This window comes from Nyctereutes procyonoides, unplaced genomic scaffold (genome assembly GCF_905146905.1).
Source record: "Nyctereutes procyonoides isolate TBG_1078 unplaced genomic scaffold, NYPRO_anot_genome, whole genome shotgun sequence".
In the NCBI taxonomy this organism is placed as follows: Eukaryota; Metazoa; Chordata; class Mammalia; order Carnivora; family Canidae; genus Nyctereutes; species Nyctereutes procyonoides.
Window position 1 is genome coordinate 16,511,655 of NW_026575134.1, and position 19,622 is coordinate 16,531,276.

The following is a 19,622-nucleotide window of genomic DNA, read 5'->3' on the forward strand; positions in this document are numbered from 1 at the left end:
CAGCCCTGTCGCAGGAACCCAGTGCCCCCTGCGGACGCCCTTCTGTGAGGACAGGGGCCCGCGGTCGGTCCTCGGCCCGGGATTCGGGTCTCGGTGAAGACGGGGCCCCCGCGCGGAGCGGGGCGCAGAGGAGGGTCGGCCCCTGCGGGGGGGGGGGTGCTCCGCTGGGGCGGGGGCTGCGGCGCCCCTGCGCCCCGGGCAGCGAGCCGACGGCCTAAGCAGAGGCGCCCGAGGCTGCGGCGGGGGGACGCCGCGGGAGCAGCGGGGCCTGGTCCCCACGGAGAGGCAGGAGCACGCTCCCGGGGGGCGGGGCGGGGCGGGGCGCCCGGGCCGCGCCGTCTAGCACGCAGCGCTCGGCCGCCGGCTCCGGCCCGGGACACGAGACCGGTTCGCCGCCGCCGCCCCCCGGTGTCTGCCTTTCTCCCGAGTGGAAGGCGCGCCTGCTTTGCTTCTTTTTTACTTATTTTTTTTTTAAAGATGTTTTGTACATTCTAACTCGAATGGCTCAAGAACGGACCTGTGCCCTCCTGCGGCCACGGAGCCTTAGGGAGGGAGCCGGTCCCGCTGCGTCTCCGCGGCCCCCGGCCGTGAGTCCGCAGGGCCGCCGGGGTGGCCGCGCGGGGACCTCGCTGCCCCGTCGGTACGACTAAGCGGCGTCTCGCCCGACCCCGGGCCGCCCTGGGCTGCACGAGGCCCCGCGGGGGCGCGGCCAGCGGGAGGCGGGGGCGGAGGCGGAGGCGGAGGCGGGGCGGCGGCTCCGGAACAGCGGGAGCCCACAGCCCGGCTTCTAGCGCCAGGCACGCCCCGCCCCGAAGTTCCAGCCGTCGGCCGGGAGCCGTCGGGCTCGCGGGGTCCCGATCTGAGGGGAGGGGGCGGGGCCCCGGGAGGGGGCGGGGTCCCCGGGCGGAGGGGGCGGGGCCCGGGCGGAGGGGGCGGGGTCCCCGGGAGGGGGCGGGGTCCCCCGGGCGGAGGGGGCGGGCTCGGGCTGCGGGCGGCGCGCGGGGCGTTCTGGCCGCACAGCAGGTCGGCGCCTCCTCCGAGAGCCGCGCGCGGAGGCTGAGGCGCGGGTCGAGGCGGCTGGGCCCTGGGCTCCCCCGGGCAGCGCCGGCCGGTGAGTGCGCGCGAGGGGCGCGGCGTCCGAGCGCGGGGGCGCGGGCCGGGAGGAGGGGCGGCGGGGGCCCGGCCGCGGGGCGCGCCGTCTGTCCGCGGGCCTCAGTCTCCCTAAAGCTGAAGAGGCGACCGAGTGGCCGCCGCCCCGGCGGTGTCTGCGCCCGAGCGGATACAGTCCGCGGCTTTCCTCGTTGACGCCCCCGACCGCCCCCCTGCCCCCCCCCGCGCCCCCTTACACGCCGGGAAGGAGCCGCGCTGGGAGTCGCGGGCGCGCAGCGGGGGGAGCGGGCGGAGGGAGGGCCGCCGGGGTCTGGCGCTGGTCCCCCGTGGATGGGAGCCGTCGGGTTGTGGCTTCGGGGTCTGGCGCTGGTCCCCCGTGGATGGGAGCGCTCGTAGCAAAAATGGTAGTTGGGGCTGCAGAGCACCGAGGTTCAGCTGTTTCCCCTCCGAGACCCCGGAGGCCTGTGCCTTAGCCAGAAGCGCGCCGAGTGTGTAGGGACCCCGGGGGCTCCCCGGCTCAGCGCCGCCGTCGGCCCAGGGCGGGATGGGGGGGGGGGGCTGGGATCCAGCCCCGGGATCGAGCCCCGCGTCGGGCTCCCTGCAGAGAGCCTGCTCCGCCCTCTGCCTCTCTCTCTCTCTGTGTCTCTCATGAATAAATAAATAAAATCTTTTTTTAAAAACGCACATAATAGGGCAGCCCTGGTGGCCCAGCGGTTAAGCGCCTGCCTTCGACCCAGGGCGTGATCCTGGAGACCTGGGCTCGAGCCCCACGTCGGGCTCCCTGCAGGAATCCTGCTCCTCCCTCTGCCTATGTCTCGGCCTTTCTCTCTCTCTCTCGAATAAGTAAATAAAATTTTTAAAAATGCACATAATATCCAGAATTTAAGTTAAGCTTGGAAATAGAGGGCAAGCTGAAGTATGTATGCCCCAGGAAGCAGAGGCCTATTTGAAATGAAACTTGGAATCGTTTTTTTTGCCGGGCAGACCGTCTAATGACTGTAGCATTTCTTGTTCAGAAGACTCAGGTGGGAGGCCAGAGGCCCGGGAGAGAAAGTCAGACTAATTTGCATTAGAAAAAAGCTCCGAGTGTAGACCGCCTAGGTAAGGTTGCTCTGCCTGCTATCTTAAGTGCACTGCTGGAAAGCCTTCTGGCCTGTTAGGGAACACCTCAAGGCCCAATCCTGTGACGTAGCATTTCTTTTTTTTTCTCTTTAACTACTCTGAAACTATACAGAGTTACAAGTTGCTCATTAATTTATGAGCGATACCAAAGAATTGCCTCAATCCAGCAAGTATTCGAGCACCTTCCCTGTATGGGACGCTTTGCTAAACGCTGCAGAAGAATGGAAGATAGAATAATTTTCCAATTAAAACCACAGCAACAACAGTGGACTCACCTGTCAGGTGTAGACGCAGGTTTGTGCTGCGTCTTCAATTTAAATCAAAACCAGTTGAGGGACACCTGGGTGGCTCAGCGCTTGAGCCTCAGCCTTCCGCCCAGGGCGTGACCCTAGAGTCCCTGTCCCACATCGGACTCCCTGCAGGGAACCAGCTTCTCTCTCTGCTATGTATCTGCCTCTCTCTGTGTGTCTCTCATGAATAAATAAATAAAATCTTTTTTAAAAATTGAGTTTTCCAGGCCTAATGTGTTTTCTCCTGGGAATCTTGTGGTTTCAGGCCACACATCTAGGTCCTTAATTTTGAGTTTTATTGTTGTGTGTGGTGTGAGACAGTGGTCCGGTTTCATTCTTCTGCATGTAGCTGCTCAGTTTTCCCAGCATCATTTATTGAAGAGACTGTCTTTTCCCCCATTATATATTCTTGCCTCCTTTGTTGTAGATTAACTGATCACGTATGTGCGGGTTTGTTTCCAGGCTCTCTCTGTTCTGTTGATATGTATATCTGTTTTTCAGCCAATACCATATTGTTCTGATGTCTGCAGCTTTGTAGTGTAGCTTGAAATTTGGGAAAAACAAGTTGAGTTTTTATCTCCTCCTAAATGCCATTTGTGTCCCCCTAATATCCTAATCATTTTGTAGTTTTTCTAGCATTTTATTCCAAATAAAAGATTTTCTAGGAGATATAACTAAATAAGAAGATATGTCCATCTTCCCTAGTGTTTGCATTATCATCGAGTTAATAAAGTCAAAATCAACAAAGTTAGGAGATGATTTTCCTTTGGTTTCAAACTAGTACAACTGTGCACAAAAGAAGACAAAGTCAGCATGGATAAATGTAATCCTCTGGTGCTTCCCAAATTATATTTTATCTAAGTTCATCCTTTTGGAGGATAGATCCAATTTCATGACATCCTTCAGTTCTTTTGGAAGACACTTCCAGAAAATCTCCAATTTCAGAAACTCAGTGTAGATACCAGCAATCATCAACTACATCATCTTCTCTTTAGCTTCACCCTCATAAACAATTGTATTAGGGAATGGGGTTGGGGGAGGAGACAGATTTTTTTTTAATATTGTCAAAGCTAAGGACTTTATCCCTAGAAAATACATACACTATTCAAAATGTTGCATATCTGGGGTGCTTGGGTGACTCAGTGAAGCATCTGCCTTCGTCTCAGGTCCTGATCCCTGGGGTCCTGGGATTGAGCCCAGTGTTGGGCTTCCTGTTCAGCAGGGGTCTGCTTCTCCCTCTGCCCCTGCTCATGTGCTCTCTCCCTTGCTCACTCTGTCTCTCAAATAAATAAATAAAATCTTTAAAAACACACACAAAATGCTGTATATCTTTCAAGGGAATAAGACCTCCCTTGACGGGGGCAGTGATTCAGTCAGAGGGAAATGGAAATGAAGCAAAGATATGGGTAAATCCACAGAGTGGATACAACTTCATTTACTTTGGAATGGAATAAATACTTGGCCTTTTGAGTAAGTGCTCTGTAAATAGAAAGTAATAATTGGGGATCCCTGGGTGGCGCAGCGGTTTGGCGCCTGCCTTTGGCCCAGGGCGCGATCCTGGAGACCCGGATCGAATCCCACGTCGGGCTCCCAGTGCATGGAGCCTGCTTCTCCCTCTGCCTGTGTCTCTGCCTCTCTTCTCTCTCTCTCTCTGACTATCATAAATAAATAAATAAATAATAATAAATAAAGAAAGTAATAATTGTATTATTTGTAAAAGATGAAAGAGTTGCCCTGTTAATTTTTTATGATCAATATCAGCCTCTATCTTGAACATCATGAATCTCATTTTTTTTTCTTGTTCTTCTCAAGAAAAGTGCTTCTGAGATTCTTCTCCTGGTACCAATGCCCTACTCAGAGCAGTTTCTCACATACTTTTGTAACCATGAATTACTCAGGATGGGAATGGTTGAATTCAGAATTTGAACTTGCCTTCTCACACACACACACACACACACACACACACCAGTGTTCACCTTTGGGAAGCACATGTATATGTGTGTTTGTGTGTGTATATTTTGTATTACATAACTACCATATTCCGTATAAACCACTTCAATAGCGTAGTGTCTTGGGAGTGAGTTGGTTGGCGTTAGGAATGAATGGACCACATTAAGAAACATTTTGGGCATCATTTCCTTCAAAGAACAAACCAGCAACCACTGGCTTACCTTCTCTTTCTTCTGTCCTAGGGCCGAGGAGCGAGCTCTCCGTTTTCCAGCTCTCAGCCCTACTAATCAAGGTTTCACTGAACTATACCAGATCTCTCATCTGGGGACCTGTCCCCTGCCCTTTGTGCTGCACATTGGATTTGGGTAGGTAGAGGGCCCCCTAGAACTAATAAAATGGGAAAGCAGGTCATGGGTAGTGATAGATTTTATGCAGAGCACAGGATTTCTTAACATTTCCAGAGTCCTGAATCGTACACCACTATTTGGAAGGAAAGGGTAAGAGAGAGATTGCCAGAAGCAGCACAGCTTACCCTCTCCTTTTAACTTAGATCAGGACCAGCCTAACTGATCCTTAGATATGAAGCAGCTTTGACTTACCTTATTCTTGAGTGACAGCTAGGTGGTTGGTCTCAACCTTACAATGCCATTGATAGATGTTAATTGGATGAGTAAATTGGTGGAGACCATGGTTTTAATCCAAGGTGTATCTGTAACTAGGTGTCTGATCTTGGACAAGTAACAAGTCAGTTAAGTTCTTTAGAGATTAATTTTTTTATTAATTTGTTTTTCTGTGTCATATGGGATCAGTAGTTGTCTACCAAGTATAATTCTATGCATTTGAATCACAGGAAAAGTTTATTAAAAAAAAAAAAAGGCAACTGGATCAGAGATTCTGATTTAAATTGGACTAGGGCAGGCCCAGACATCTCTGTTTTTTAAAAGCAGCCGCCCCGCAACCCCCCCCCCCCCCCCCCCCCGCAACCAGGAAACACTAATGTCTTGCCAAGATTGAGAATCACTGGGTTAAATACTCACCAAGAACTGATTCTAAGATCATGTCACCTGAAGATAGAAAGCAGGCCCACAAAATCCCTGGTCTCCATAGCCTGGCCCAGGATTCCATACACTCAGTGGTAACCAAGCCTAAATATGCCTTCCTAAGAAGCAGTCTGCACCGGGCCGTTTCAGTTCATTCAGGGAAGGTGCTGTGCCTTCTCACTGCTTCAGTATTCCCACAGTGCTTTGCGAGTCCTTAGTTCCCAGTGCGTTTGATGGACTGAACTCGGTGTAACTTTGCCCATCCAGGATGACTAGCTGTTCCTCAGTGTCCCCAGAGACGATTGTCTCTCTCCTCTGGGTATCCATGCCAGTGTTCAATAGCCTGTTGAAATTTTTTCCTAGAGGTGATCTGTGACTGGTAGGGGTATGGGAGAAAAGTGTCAGCAAGGGATAAAGATGATGACCTTGATCGTTGCTGAAATGTGAGCTTCTGTGTCCAAACTAAGATAAAAAAGGTGATCCTCGCACCTTCTCAGGTAGTTGTAGACTATCCAGTTACAAGAACTGGGATAGGAAAAAAAAGAGCATATTGTTTACCTTAGTCATTCGTTGGGACCCGGTCTTGTTGCCATTATGTTGTTAATTCTGTAGATGTTAACACTTTGAAAATTATTCTCAGATTTAAAGATGTAACTTATTAAATTGTAATCCATGAAATTCATTTCTGTTTATCCTACTCTTTTTTTCTCCTATTGCCCTTCACATCCCAAAACACCTAGAAGACGAAAAAAAAACTATGTATGTGTGACTGTCAGATTAGTAAAAGAGAAACGGACATGAGTTGACAAAAGGTGGAAAGGCATTAAGGAGGAGACGTAGAACAAGGGTAAGAGGGCCCATGGATTGCAAGGGAGCTGCCCTTAATTTCTTTCTCTTCTCTCTGCTGCTGGCCTTATAGCTGCTCCAGATTCATTCTCAGGCTTTCTAAAACGTAGGCAAATCATTGTATTTCACCTGCTATGTGTTGGAAAATATGGACTTGTGCCCATGATTCCAGCATGTTCCCTGCCATCTTCCAATCATGGTGGATGGAGGGGTGTCTCTACAGGTGAATTGGCAGCCTGAACACACTTGGTCTAATCCAGCACTGACCGATCCCAGGGCCTGAGTTAATTCTAAATGATGTCTTGGGTTGAGGAATATTTTTTTTTCTTAACCTAGGAAAGCTACTGACACCAGAGTTCTTTACCTTCATGTTTTATTTTTTTTTAAGATTTTATTTATTTATTCATGATAGTCACACAGAGAGAGAGAGAGAGGCAGACACATAGGCAGAGGGAGAAGCAGGCTCCATATAGGGAGCCTGACGTGGGATTCGATCCCGGTGCTCCAGGATTGCGCCCTGGGCCAAAGGCAGGTGCTAAACTGCTGCGCCACCCAGGGATCCCTACCTTTGTGTTTTAGAGGAACTGCCCTTACCTGGTATCCAAGACCTAATGCAGACCAACAGAACCAGCTAGCTCCCACCTCTCCATCTATCTTGAGCCGGATCCCTGCCATTAAAAAAAAAGTCTTGTATTAATTTTCATATGCTTATTGCTGTCATTATTCTCAAATATTTAGTAATATTAGGCACATGCTATTTTGTTATTTCATAATTTATTCTTTACCTTCTTCTTAAATTAAGGTAGAGTAAATGTGGGGCACCTGGTTGGCTCAGACAGTGGAGCATGTGACTCTTGATCTGAAGGTTATGAGTTTGAGCCCCATGTTAGGTGTAGAGATTACTTAAAAATCTTTTTTATTTTTTATTTTTTTAAAATATTTTATCTATTTATTAATGAGAGACACAGAGCAGCAGACACACAGGCAGAGGGAGAAGCAGGCTCCAGCAGGGAGCCCAACGTGGGACTTGATCCTAGGTCTCCAGGATTAGGCCCTGGGCTGAAGGCGGCACCAAACCCCTGAGCCACCTGGGCTGCCCTAAAAATCTTTTTTAAAAGAGACAGGAGTAAATGTACTATGAAAAGATGGGTTTGTCCTTATAACTTTAACTTAAAACTTTAACTTAAAACTTTAAGTAAAAAAATTATTACTAAACTCAAATGCTCAGTTGTGTGCTTAAGCATTTTTTCCTCCCACAAACTTAATTTTTGAAGTTAATAAGTATTTTTAGGGTTGGTCTGGTCCCTAGGATTCTTACTGGTTTGCTTTTTAAATCTTTACTCCCTCAAAACAATTAAATGTTGAAAGATAATTAGAAAAGAATATCCAGTGGAAATGTTGCAAGACAATTAGAAAAGATAAAATTTTCTTAACTGGTCCCTGTCTGATTGAACACTTAACAAGTCTCCAAAGCTAGCAGGGGTTTTCATTTCTTTCTTCCCTCCCTCCTTGATTTCACCCATTCATTCAATAAATGTCCCGTGAATTCCTATTATGTACCTGTCCTTACATAGCTTTCATTCTCAAAGACAGACAATGAAATGACATACAGCGTGGGTGAGAGGGTGATGTGTGCTCTGGATGAAAATAAAGCCGGGAGAAGGCAGTGGAGGAGCTGGCTGGGCAGTTTTTAAAATCAGGTAGTTAGTTAGGGAAAGCTCCATCGGTGAAAATGATGGTGCGCCCAGCCCTGAAGGTGGTGAAGGAGAAGGTTCTGAGCAGCTCTGGGACAGGAGCCTGAGGCAGGCGCGTGCCTGGCACACACAGCACAGCAGGGAGGTAGGTGGCTAGAGCAGAGTGACAAGGTGGGAAGGGGAAGGACAGGCCATCTGTGAGAGTGGGGGGTGTGGGGCAGGAGCTTGGGAGAGGCTAAAGTCATCTTTAGGGGTCTTTTGAGGCCTTTTCAGGTGGGATGCTTACGAAGTGATGGGAAGATGAGGCTTCTTACTGTTTTGTCAACATCCTGGCAGCTTTGCAATCTGTTTCTTCTTTCTTACGCCCGCCCTCAGGGTGGTCTCCAGCTTTCTTTTCCTCACCAATCAGCCTCTACCCATTCCTTCCCTTGGGATTCCTTTCTTCCCAAGGTGGCTATGGAGTAGGATTGAGTCTCCCATTCCTTCCCCTTGCTTCCTTGCTACCCTGCAGATGAGGCTCTCCCTTTTTTTTTTAAGATTGATTTATTGATTTATTGATTGGATAGGGGTGGGAGCACAAGCAGGAGGAGGAGCAGAGGGAGAGGAAAAAAACAGGAGCTCCTGCTGAGCACACAGCCCCAGACCAGGCTTGATCCCTAGATCCTGGGATCATAACCTAAGCCAAAGGCAGATGCCCGACTGAGCCACCCAGACGCCCTGTCTCCCTTCCTTCGTAAAGAACGCACTATTAGTTGCTAAAGAATAAAAAGTGTAGGGTAGAGTATCAAAGCCAACAATCATGAGCAAAATTAAGAAGTTTGTGCAAAATATATCTTGCTTTATACGGTAGGCCAGGCAGAAAGGGGCCGCATTGCTGGTAGGCTGAATTTAGCCTGTGTGTTTTGTTGGGTCTGCACATTGTTTTATAAATTCCTGTGTTGGCTTCTGACATTTAAAAGTTGATAAAGTTTTATTAAAGCATAGTTTCAAGTTCTCTTTAAAAATTAGGTGTTCTATTAAATAAAGTGTTAGAATGGGGCACTTGGGTGGCACAGCTAGGTAAGCATCTGATTCCTGGTTTCCACTCAGGTCATGATCTCAGGGTCCTGAGATCGAGCCCCACTTTGGACTTCACAGTCAGCACAGAGCCTGCTTAAGTTTCTCTCTCTCCCACTCCCCCTCACCCAGTTTGCATGCATGCATGCTCACTTGCTCTCAAATAAATCTTTATATAAAGTTGTAGACTAGGCAAAACTAATCTTTGATGATTTTAGGGATGTACTAGGGATTGACTAGGTAAGAGCATGAGGAAAATTTCTGGGTGACAGAAAGGTTCTATTCATAATAGTCTGAAATGTATGGTGGCACTCATTAAACAATACACTGACTTGTGCAGTTTGCTCTATGTAAACTGAACCTAAATATAAAGAAAATGTTTAAATGGAAGCCAGTATGCAGCAGGGGCTGGGTTGGCATGCACTCTCTAGATTGGCACAGACTCACTTGATTCACCTCAGTCATTGTCGTTACTGGCCCCCCCTGTGTGATTCCCACAGCAGACTCTCAGTGGTTTTGGTTTCAGCTATCAGGGGTGAGCGAATCTGTAGAGGGCCTGGTATGTGTAATTGGCAGCAGAAAAAATAGTACCTGCCTCCAGGGTTATAAGTGAAGTATGAAAACAGACCTGATAGCTTAGATTGGTCAATCAGCATATATATCCACATCCATCTCTCAGTGCTATTCTCAAACTTAGGGTTCTGAGAGGCCTCTGGACATGACTTTCACCCTTCCACCAAGGGTCTCCTGTGTTTGCAAACACCTCCCCTGAGAGGATACAGAAAAGTCCCTTTTACTCCTATCAGCACTTACAACTTGCTTTTGTTACATTTGTCACAAAAATAATAGTGTGTACTATGGGAATCCTAGAAAGTAAAATAAAAATAAAGTTACCCACTATTCCACCACCCAGACGTAACCTCTGTTTACAATTTGGTAGTAAATGCTCTCAAATCCTTCTCATACTTCTATGCGTTTTATATTAAAAATACATTTGATTGATAAACTTAGCACACACCTCAATTTTCAAAATGAAAAAAAGTAAGTGAAGGATTAAGCACAAGCAATTGCCTCCTCTTTATCCTGTAACTCTTTTTAAAAGGCTATAAATTATGCAAAAAATAGAACTCTGAAGAGAATGAGATAGACAAACGGTTGGAGGAAAGTAACTGTGAAACAAAACTAAAGATTAGTGCAAGAAGGACCGCGGTGGGAATGAGCATGATCTTCTAGAAAGAAGCTCTGGGCATGGAGTCAGCAAGGACAGAGCAGGGATGAGCAGAGGCATTAAAGCAGAGAGATTAATGGAAATTCTTGTGCATTAAATAAAATGAAACAGTGCTTCTAATATGAGTTTGGTATTATAGATAAATCCTTTTTCTTCCTAGCTCTTGGAAAGAGGGTGGGCCCTAGCCTACAGGCCAGTTCTTGCCTAAAAAACCCTCAAGTCAAACAAGCACTCAGCAGAGCCAACTCTGGTGCAATAGCCTCCTGATCACCATTTCATTCAGGGAAGGGTCCTATGCTGGAAACACTTAATACATGATAATGGAGGAAAACCACAAAAGTCAACGAAGTCTTTGATTTGTAAATATAAATATGTAACTACGAATAACCTGACATATGATGGAGTATTTAAAAAGACAGTTACTAATGCCAGAGGGGAGATCATTCAGGGAAGTCATTCAAAATAGTTTTTTAAAAATCTGAGTAACCTCAGAGTGATTAAGAAGATACTTCCATGCACAAAGACAGAATTCTTTTAGAAGGAAAATAAACAGACCAAAAAAAATCTTTTTTTTTAAAAAAAAAGATTGCTATGATAAAAATAATTAGAAGGACTAAAAGATAAAGTTTAAGGAATCTAGTATATAACATAGTAATATTAACTATACCAGAGTTTAAAAAAAAAAAAAAGTTTAAGAAATCTCCTGAAAGGTAGGACTAAATGTCAGGACTAAAGAGACAGAGAATATATATGCTAGAAAAGATTAAAAAAAAAAAAAAAACATATGAGGAACAGACCAGTAAGTCCAATATCAACCTATTGGAGCTCTAGAAAGAAAAAAATTTTTAAAGATGGAGAGAGAGATTGACAAAGAAATACTAGGGAAAAAAAATCCGTGTACTTGAGAAGTATGACAAAAAGGATCTATCAAGTGATTGGGAACAAAACATCCATACAAACATACAATTGTTATAAAATTTCAGAGTCCAAGAATATAGAGAGGCTCCTAAAATTAGTATCTAAAAGGGAATATAAAGTCACTTAAGATTGACATAAAATTTCTCATTAATGAACTGGATACTAAAATGTAATAAAGCCATGCCTTTGAAATTATGATGGAAAGGGCACCTGGGTGGCTCATTGCATTAAGCGTCAGACTCTTGATTTCAGCTCAGGTCATGATCTCAGGGTCGTGAGATCAAGCCCCACATTGGGCTCTGTGCTGAGCATGAAGCCAGCTTAAGATTCTCTCTCACTCTGCTCCTACCCTTGGTCACACACACTCTCTCTCTCAAAAATAAAAATATGAGGAAAAATTATTTTGAACTTAAAATTCTATTGCCAGTGAAATTATCCATGAAATGAAGACATTTCAGACATTCAAAGGTTCTCACCCTTTACTTAGATGTATACTTCCTGAATCAATTACATAAGGATGTGCTCCAGCAAAATGAGAGTTAAAACTGTAACTCCCCAAGTGCAATTAAAATAAATCCTGGACTGAAATATACGAACCAGACTTAGAAAGAAATTAATACAAATTAGGTCAAATAATCAGTGAGCTCCAAGAAGAATGACTTGACTTCCATTCAATAGATAGAACCAGTGATGGGGAGTTTGCACACAATTATAATAATGGAACTTCTGGCAACATGAAGTATTAAGCTGAGTTTTATGGACCTCCCCTCGGTACAGACTCACAAAAACAAAGGCTAAAACACAATTAAATGTTTAAATATATAGTGAATTTTAAAGACTACCAGAAGAATGCAGAAAAATGTTTTTAAAGAGCAGTAAGTGCAATCTCATGCTCAGCACAACCCATAGGCATCTCTCTGTGGGATCTGGATCCTAGGGTGTAGGGATGGGGTCACACATTCAGACCTGGAAGGAAGACATGGCCTCAGGCCTAAAGAGATAAGGAACCACCCCTCCTCCCATTTAATATGAGCTCATTATTTTAAAAACCTGCCAACAACCATAAGGGAGTATCAACAAAGAAAACAAATAGAAGAGTTAGATTCTCAAGAATAGAAGATAATGGAAATATATGGACAAAAAAGTGTGTTAAAAACTGTTAAAGAGGGATCCCTGGGTGGCGCAGCGGTTTGGCGCCTGCCTTTGGCCCAGGGCGTGATCCTGGAGACCCGGGATTGAATCCCACGTCGGGCTCCCGGTGCATGGAGCCTGTTTCTCCCTCTGCCTATGTCTCTGCGCCTCTCTCTCTCTGTGACTATCATAAATAAATAAAAATTTAAAAAAATTAAAAAAAAAACTGTTAAAGAGATGAATATAAGACTAAAGGGAAAATAGTACACTATGAAAAAAAGTGACTGAAAAAGACCAGCATATTTCAAAAAGAAGATATAGAAATAAAAATACAAACATTGATTTTTTAAATTAATATTCTAGCTAAATAACATATTGGAGCCAAAGGTAGATTAGTGAATTGGAAGCCAAATCTGAGAAAAGTTATCTGGAATCAGCTCGTTGAGGTAAAAAGATGAGAAATGTCAGAGGTTAAAAAAACGCAATGATACAAGAAGTTCCAATCAATGTCTAATAGAAATTCTAGAAGGGGGTAAGAGACTGAATTCGCCTGTATTTGTTCCATAAGTAAACAAAATAAAATAGTAATAAAACCTAGCAAAGGGGATCCCTGGGTGGCTCAGCGGTTTAGTGCCTGCCTTCGGCCCAGGGCGTGGTCCTGGAGTCCCAGGATGGAGTCCCACATCAGGCTCCCTGCATGGAGCCTGCTTCTCTCTCTGCCTGTGTCTCTGCCTCTCTCTCTCTCTCTCTCTCTGTATGACTATCGTAAAAAAAAAAAAAAAGCGCTAAATACGCAGGGGAGTTCCACACAAGTCCCCCTGGAATACTAACAGCACTCTTTTTGAGAAATACTGACGTAGAGTTCAAAATAAACCCACCAGAGGAACCAAAAACAATAATTTTAAGAAAATAGTTCCAAGAAGTTGGGCTAGACTTGGGGAGAAGAGGGGTGGAAAACTGTTGCTTTTCATGACTAGCCCTCCCATAATACTTGCAGCTTTATCATGTCTGTAGTGTTTTGACTAAAGTTACCATTTCAGAAAAAGCAATGACTGGTAAACCAGTAGATTCTTCTTCCATTTTTACATAAAGTTCAGAACTTTTTCTTATTACAGTATCTGTCACTCAAACCTAAGCATCAATTTCAATTGCTGAGCTTTTTACCCCAAAGATGATCTGGAAGCATATCTTGTGAGTATTAATGATCTTTCAGGTGTTCCAGTTGAAAAGTAAATCTTAGAATTTATCAACTTACGGAGTCATAGCAAATTAGTGCTGGAGGAGGGGGCTTCATTTTTGTAATGAAATTAAATAATTTTTCCATGGCAGAGTGGTTTTGATAGTAGTTCCTTTTTTTTTTTAAGACTTTATTTATTCATGAGAGATACACAGAGGCAGAGACACAGGCAGAGGGAGAAGCAGCTCCTAATAAGCAGCTCCTTATAAGGAGCCCGATGTGGGACTCGATCTCAGAACCGGGATCATGCCCTGAGCCAAAGGCAGACGCTCAATTGCTGAGCCACCCGGGCATCCTGATCAGTAAGTAGTTCTACTTAGAACAAAGCAGAATGTGAATAGAGTCAAATAACTAGAGCATATGGACTCATTTGAAGCCTAGAGCCGGCCCCTTACCGTCCTATAACACCTGGCTCTGATCAACCTCTCCAGTTTCATTTTCTGTAACCACTTAAAACACAATTTCTCTACAGTGCTTTTGGTATTCTATGAACATTTTGTATTAATTTTTACCTCTCACTTCTCTATGCAGAATCACGTGCCCTGTCTTCTGCCTTCTACCCAAAATTCAAATCCAGTATCCTCTCTGAAGCCTTCCTTGACCTCTGCTCTCACTTGTAATGTGCTTAAAACCACCATACCTCATTACCTCAAATCACAAGTGAGAATACATGCCTCTAATTAGCATAATTTAGATAAAATTAGTTAAACATTCTGGCATGACCAGTCTGACACACGGTTAATGAGGCAGCCTTACATACATATAGGGTTTCTGAAATCAAAACACCTGAATCCCATCCCTGTTCCACCAGAGCCACAAATATATCATCTGAAAAATGTGGATAATTCTTTCCTCTCATGGATGCTGTGATTCTGTAATCACAGTCTCGGTAAATGTTAGCTGCTATAATTATGTTTAACTATTGTGCATAAAGAAGCAGCTCACATAAATGTCTACCATTCATATTAAGTCCACTTGTAAGTTTTTATGTACTCACTTTGTAATTACCCAATACTTGAAATGAGTATTAACATTGTTTACAGGTGAACTTTTTTTGTTGTTGTTTTTTTTTTTTTTTTTTTTTTACTATCGCATGTGAACTCACACAGACCATAGCCAGAATTCTACTTGTAATACGAAAAATTGGGGGTTGCCTGACTGTCTCAGTGTGTAGATCATGTGATTCTTGATCTCAGGGTTGTGGTTTCAAGCCCCACGTTGGGTGTAGAGCTTACTTAAAGTAGCCAAAGTGTCCAATAATAAGGACGGTGGTTAACTAAGGCATAGATGTGTATTTTAGAAAATATTACACAACCATTAAAAATTATGCTTCTGAAGCTGCTTATTAACATGGAAAAATGTTTATGATATCACATTAAGTGAAAAAATTTTAATGCAGGGGCACCTGGGTGGTTCAGTCAGTTGGACGTTGACTCTTGATTTCAACTCAGGTCATGGTATCAGGATCATGATATAGAGCCCTGTGTCTGGCTCCATGCTTAGCATGGAATCTATTTCAGATTGACCCCCTCTCCCTCTTCCTCAAGTAAATAAAGAAAATCTTTAAAAAAATTTTTTTACTGCAAAACTATTAAGATAATATCCAGCCATGTAAATATATATGTACAAATATATGTATTCGGATTCAATATGTATTTTTTATGCATGAGAAAAAATGGAAAATTTCCAAATTTCTGCAGTGCTCATTTATTTTATAATGAGGAAAAAAACCCATAATTTATATATCAAATGCCCTCAGTCTCATTTCCTAAATGATATTTCCTTGCTGACAATCTCTTACTCCCATCCCCAGAACTTTCTTTATTCCCCTATATGCTCTATCATTTCATATGCTTCTACCCACCTGTAAGAAATCCTTAAAAGAAAAAAAAATCCTTAAGAGAAAAAAATATCCTTAAAAGGGGACGCCTGGGTGGCTCAGCGGTTGAGCGTCTGCCTTCAGCTCAGGGTCTGATCCCGGGGTCCTGGGATCGAGTCTCACATCAGGCTCCCTGCATGGAGCCTGCTTCTCCCTCTGCCTCTCTCTCTCTCTCTCTCTCTCTCTCTCTCTCTCTCTCATTCTCTATCACACATGAATAAATAAAATCTTCAAAAAGAATCCTTAAAAGGATGTAGAATGCTGCAAAAACATTAGATGACAAGGTTCCTGAGGGCATGTAAACTATGGCTTATTGATCTCTACACAAACTTGGATGTGACAGCCAAACTGGAGGTGGAGAATCATATTGAATGAATGAATAGAGACCCAAGGCATTGAGAAATGGAGCAGGTGAAAGGAAATAAAGGTGAGATTGATTTAAAAGGTAATCATAGGTGTCTCTTGAGTCCCTTTATTCTAAGTGCTTTATAATTCTTATGTTAATCCCCAGTGCAGCACTGTTGGGACTAGCTAGACAAATTATGAGCATCCACATAATGGCATGCTTTGCAGCTGTTTAAAAAACAGAACAATGAGGGAGGTGCCTGGGTAGTTCAGTCGGTTGGGTATTGACTCTTGGTTTCAGTTTGGGTCATGATTTCAGGGTCATGAGATCCAGCTCCATGCTTAGCGAGGAATCTGCTTGAGATTCTCTCTCCCTTTTCCCCTCCACCACATGCACTCTTGCACTCTCCCCCCTCTCTCAAGTGAATAAATAAATCTGTAAAAAATGAGTACTCTTATTGTGATATGGAAGTGAGATTGCACTTTAATTCTTTTTATATGTGAATTTTTGAGCTATGTGAATAAAGTAGTAATTCAGAAAGATAATTAAATAAAAACAGAAGAAAATCATTATTCCCATTTATGTATAAGCAACCTGAGATTGAAGGAAATTAGGTACCCTGCCTACAGTAGTAATAATAATAGTCACTTATTGAGCATCTACTATGTGACAGGCCCCTTGATAAGTACTTTAGAAACATTCTCTAATTCCTCATGGATCTATATTGAAATTTTTTTTTTTTTTAGTGTTACAGCTGAAGAATCTAAAGGAAACAGAATTTATTTTCCCATCTAGGACACTTTGGAAAGTAATAATTACTTTGCGACAGCAAGCATAGGCCAGGGCTTACAGTCACTCTACTTAGAGAAGTCAAATAATGTGCCAGATGTCCTTTCCTAATGGCAGAATCAGAACCGTGGTCTGTGTGACTCCACAGCCTATGTGCCCAACTGCCATTTACAGGTGAGCAAATGAAGGGACAGAAAACTTACGTACTTCGCAAAAAACATATAGCTATTAAGCTCCAGTTCCATCATCTAAACATAGTCCTTCTGAACCCAACGCCTACATTATGATGCTGCATCTCTGGATAGAAATCTTTTTTTTTCTTTTTTTAGATTTTATTTATTTATTCATGAGACACACAGAGAGGCAGAGACACAGGCAGAGGAAGAAGCAGGGAGCCTGATGTGGAACTTGATCCACAGACTCTGGGATCACAAACAAGCCAAAGGCTGACACTCAACTGTTGAGCTACCCAGGTGTCCCAAAGCAGAGGAATTTAAGAAAAGGATGATAAATAGAAGAAGGAAATGTTGGGTAGAACCCAAGCTAGGTACTCTGGCACCGTTAGCCCCTACCATGCAAATACCAAATGTCTGGGAGCCTGCTGCATGCTGGAGTGTGTGCTGTGTCACAGAGACAGTGGGCCTGGCCTCACAGAGCCTACTTGCCCACATTCAGGAGCAGCTCGCATAGATTTTAGGGCCTTTGGCTCTTTGTACATATTGGCCACCGCAGTTAAGCAATGATGTTAATATGAAAAAGCAGATAATATATGAAGAGTCCCAAAAGAATAGAGAAAAGGAAGCAGTTTTTTTTTTTTTCAAATTGCTTTCAGGAAAAGGCTGATAAAGTCATAAGTAAACATTTTTTTTTCTGTATTCTAAGTCATGAGCCTTTTCTATATGCTATGTCCATTATAGTAAAGTTTATGCCCTGGGAAGTGTAGAAAATTTTCATAATAAATAACATTTTTTTGCACTTTATTTATTTGAGGGAGAGATCCACAGAGGGAGGAGGAGAGGGAGAAAGAGAGAAAGGAGGGGCGGGGGAGAGGGAGAAGCAGGCTCCCCACTAAGCAGGGACCCCGATGCAGAGCTTGATCCCAGGACCCTGAGATCGTAACCTAGATGCCTGACTGAACCATCCAGGTGCCCCATTAAATAACATTTATTTTTGTTAGTTGTTCATAGAGAAATTGCCCATAGAGAAATTATTTGAAAGATTATAGTAAGTTTGGGCAAGTGCTTGCATGCTTGGAATGAAAAGGTCAACACAGGCATTAAGACTAATTAATTAATTATATAATTATAATTAGAGCTATAGATAGGTAAGTTGATTACTTTGAATAGATGGATGGATGCCCTGAGTGTGTCTCTTCGGATACCTCCAGTCCACAGTGAAGAATGTTTACTTTCCAACTTAAAAGGATTTATTGAACTGATGTGTATATGATGATGGGGTGGGGTGTCTTAGTTTCAGACAACTGAATCCATTCTGGCTAAATCCACAGATTTAATTGGCATTTTGAACAAACTTGCCAAACACAGTTCTCAGAATGTTCTCACTAGAAATATCATTTAGAGATGAATACAACACTAAGACTCAAAAGAGGAAAGTTGTTTTCCTATATTCATTCAACAAGCATTTTGGAGTTCTAAATAACCATCTCTGAACAGAAATCCACAGCATTGGGTTTCTGCTCACAGTCAAGTTTCCCAACAGGTTGTTCATCAGTCTCCCTCCATGAGTTTTAAACAATGCAGATTCCAGAATTACTAAATCACAATCTCTAAAGGACCTGGAAATCTGTCGTTTCAAGCTCCCTAAGTGATTCAGACATGCTTTCAAGTATGGAAAGCCCTGGTCTAGTTGGCCCTGCCATAATAGTATTGAATGGCTCAGACACTTGAAATGCAGAAGTAGGCCTGGATGGACCTTGACCATGACCTCCACTTTGGAGCATCTCCCACAAAACCATGGTGAATCTCCATTATCGGCAAGCAACTAATTCTTGCTTTGAGTTTGAAGTTAAAAACTCCCACCATTTTGTTGTAGTTTTTTTTTTATAAACATTTGTGCCTGTTCAACTTGATGATTACTTTGAATAAGAAATAAGGTTTGTTTTTTTGTGAATATTTTTGGAGAAGTCACTTAGCCCCCACATGAGAGTAGATGGATCTTCTCACTTGTAAAGGGAGGGGGTTGAATTGGATCATCTTCAAGATTACTTTCAGATCTAGAAATCTATGATGAAAGATGTTCTAAATAGTTTTTAAATTCCTTCTGTCATAGCTATGGAAAACAGGATTTGAACCTGTAGGTCATCTCTTTTTTCTGTCACTAGTATTTTTGTTGGAAGACCTGTCAGAAGATTTGTCCCTTTAGACCAACTTGAAAGTGACTTTTCTCATGTGAGAGTTTGTGTAGTTTTACAATTGGTGATTTATATTTCAATCAGCACACTGGAACCTCAGTATCTGTCAGATAAGAGCCTGGTCATTTGATCTGCTCGTGTTGGTCCCTTGGTTTCTTTGCCATTCTTCTTCTGATAAGGTGGTTATTGATAGCCTTCATGGCTTTAATTATTTAACCATTATTGATGAGCATTAAGAGTTCCCCCAAAGGACAGCCTGCCTTTATAACACCCTCTTTTCTGTCCTATTCTTACCCTTTCCAGCATTCCTTTCCTTTCCCAGGTAAGAAGACACTGCCAAACAGATGTCTCAAGGAGACATAGACTATAGCCAGGGTCCTAACACCTCAAAAATATTTGAGAATCCCCTCTTTTCTCTGTCTCTTCCTAACCTATAAAGTGTTATGGTTGCCGCATTTAGCAAAGATATAAGATACCAGTTACAGTTGAGATACGGAGAGGCACCTTGGGTGGCTCACTTAGTTAAGTATCTGTCTTCAGCTCTGGTCCTGATCCAGGGTCCTAGGATCAAGCTCTGAGTCCGGCTCCCTGCTCAGTGGGGAGCCTACTTTGCCC

At 43.6% G+C, this 19,622-nt stretch overlaps 1 protein-coding gene across 1 annotated transcript in view; it reads left to right on the plus strand.

Annotated features, from left to right (window-relative positions):
• The first annotated feature begins 4,756 nt into the window (after positions 1-4,756).
• The window catches only part of SLC26A5 (solute carrier family 26 member 5), a 55,022-nt gene continuing 40,156 nt past the window's right edge, over positions 4,757-19,622 (plus strand). Inside the window, exon 1 of the mRNA XM_055301285.1 lies at positions 4,757-4,837. The gene's annotated coding sequence lies outside the window, so the exon portion shown is untranslated. The remainder of the gene's footprint in view (positions 4,838-19,622) is intronic.